This window comes from Amblyomma mixtum, chromosome 8, assembly GCF_055824585.1.
Source record: "Amblyomma mixtum isolate Tamu chromosome 8, ASM5582458v1, whole genome shotgun sequence".
NCBI classification, from domain to species: domain Eukaryota; kingdom Metazoa; phylum Arthropoda; class Arachnida; order Ixodida; family Ixodidae; genus Amblyomma; species Amblyomma mixtum.
This window is the reverse complement of record NC_143019.1, coordinates 61125295-61128174: the sequence shown is the minus strand read 5'-3', so window position 1 is coordinate 61128174 and position 2880 is coordinate 61125295.

Sequence of the window (2880 nt, the reverse complement as noted above, 5' to 3'; positions counted from 1 at the left end):
GCGTGTGCAGTCTTCTTTTTACTTCCTCGTTGAGTTCTCGTCGTCATTTAGATGCTGGCTAGTGACGGCCTTGAAACGTCTCCTGCGCAGTCATCTGAAGGCAGTGCAGTAGTAACATTGGGGTTGTTGGTACAATTGTGCCCTATGGAAAGCTGGCCACATCTACGTGGGGAATTCGTCAGACACGATTCAGCTGCTTTTGAAACAACTGCACGGAACACAACAACGCATAGTTCGCTTGATAAAGCAAATAATTAAAATGAACAAGACAAAATGAATCTGACTGTAGCAATTTCTGTTTGTGAACTTTTGAACACTTCGCCTTCTGCTCACGATGATACCATCGAATTAATCCCCCGAAGCAATGCCAATGGATGACTATTGATGCACACTGGTTATTGAATAATTAGATTAGCACTGCTGCCCCACAAACAGAGAACTAGGATTTAGGGCAAACAAAATTTCTGATTTCCGAAGCACGCATGTGAATATCTGGCGAAACAGCGGTAGTTTTTGCAAATAGTGAAAAAAAAAAACCAACAAAATCCTAACAGGGTAAAACGCTGCTGAACCGAATGTCGGGCGATAGCTCCGGTGATATAAGACAACGCTGGTTTCTGCGTTTGATTATTACCATGCCCGGACAGGAGCTTTGTCTGTAAGCGGCCCGGCGATGCATCGAACCACAGCATTATGTTCAACGCATCAGAGTTCACCGGCGTTCTATGCAGAGCGCACTTTCATGTCCTGCGTGCGATGACAGTGCACGTTAAAGATACCCATGTGGTCGAAATTATTCCCTAGGCATCCACTACGGCACCTCTTTCTCTCTTTCTTTTTTCACGAGCTAATTGCCCGCTTTATGAAGAGGTCGTTGCAGTTTGTCAGGTCACGCCGACTACAAAATGTGTCTTGGAATTAATAAAAAATCGTAATTTACCCACTCACTAAACAACTCACCCACTAACAACCCACTCAGATACCTAGCTCAATCAATTACCCAACTCCTAGACTCCCACTCGGTTCCACAAATTCGCTGGCTCTCTCATTCACTAATTAATTAGTTAATTCATTTATTACTACTTGCTCGATAGACCGATAGATATTTGAGTGTAAAGCTTGCGAAAATTTCCTTCTGTCTTGTTTCATTGGTATTAATACTCTCTGACCCCCCATTTAGATCACTCAAAGCTCGCATCCTCCGGGTAACACTGACAACACATTTCAGGTTTGGTTGATTTATTGGGATTTAACGTCACAAAGCAACTCAGGCTATGAGAAACGCCGTAGCGATGGGCTCCGGAAATTTCGACCATCTGGGGTTTTTTAACGTGAACTGACATCGCACAGTACACGGGCCTCTAAAATTTCGCCACCATCGAAATTCGGCCGCCGCGGCCGAGATCGAACCTGCGTCTTTCGGCTCAAAAGCCGAGCGCCGTAACCACTGAGCCACCGCGGCGGAATCATACCAATAATCGCTCATACCCATTCGTGGCCGTCCAAGGAACACGCACTTTAAATGTGTCCACTTCACTATCTGCCGTACGTGGCATCCGTTACAGGCGAATTCTCGGAAATAGCCTCAGGAGCACTACTGGCAGAAAAAAAATCAGCGTGAGTGAATTCACTGAATTACGACGAAGAAAAAAAATCTGCAAAAAAAAATTGTTTTTGCAGTACTTTTGTAATTCTAGTTCGACTTCTGAAACATAACTACATAACTGTGCCTTCCTGCGCTGCTAAATTCAGCGCACTGTTAAGAGCCCTTTTCTGCGAAAAAACGAATTGTATAAAATATAAACTGAATTGAAAATAGATTGCGTGGTATTTTTGGAATTTTAAATTTTGTTTCGCAACGCTACTTCTGCGTATTATTTGACAAGATTGATTGACGTACCTTCGAACGCGTCATTTCCATAGAACACCTTATTATTACTACTTCCGAAACCTCACTCCACCTTAGAAACTGCGCGTGAGGCCTATAGCGAAATAAAATACTAGAGACCGACCAGCTTTTCCACAATCACTTGTCCAGCATCCTGGCGCTCTAGCATTTCACAGCTCGCGTCAACATAAGCATCGCCGTTGTTCAAAATCCAATTTCAGCCACGCGCAGAGGAAACAGCATTTCCCGTCGAACGCGTTATTCTTTTATTATTTCACTCTGGCCTATTCTGTCCGCACTGTTCTGTGCGACTTGGTCTCGATCAGGGCTGAACATAGTGAATGTCGTTAGTGGGGACAGTAAAGAATGGAAGAAAAAATTACCGACGATTACGTTACTTCCTAATGCGAAATTTGAGCGCAGCAAATAAGCTGTTTCACCTTTTCGATAGTGAGTCAACCCCAGCTGCGGAGTTGGTTTCAGGGACAACGCCGCCGATGCCGACACAAACAATATGATACCCTCGCTTCCGCAGCGCTAAGAACCAGGTCTAGCCGTGGGAAGGTGGTCACGTATTCGTCGACGCGCCGGGGCCTACGTGAAATAACCGGCGCGTCGGCAACTGAAGAGCACCCTATCCGCCACACAAGAACAGGGGGGGGGGGGGGGGGACCCTTTTCTCCTCTTTCTGCATGGCGGCGACGGTGTTCTATGCAGTCACGTTATCTTGACTCTCTAGCGGCGTCAGCGGCATCCAGCGGTATCAGTCGGTCGTTATCAGTCGGTCGCTGCTAGCGCTGGGGGGATGAAAGGGGGGCGGAGCTGGTTACGAGGCCGACGACGACGCGAAACCCAGGAACGGACGCCAAAGAGCTGCGCTCTAAAAGGCGGGGGGGGGGGGGGGGGGGGAGCGTTCAGAGCTGAACTTACTGAATGCCGTTAGTGAGGACAGTAAAGGATGGAAGAAGAAGGCAGGGGGGAGGGGGGATTGG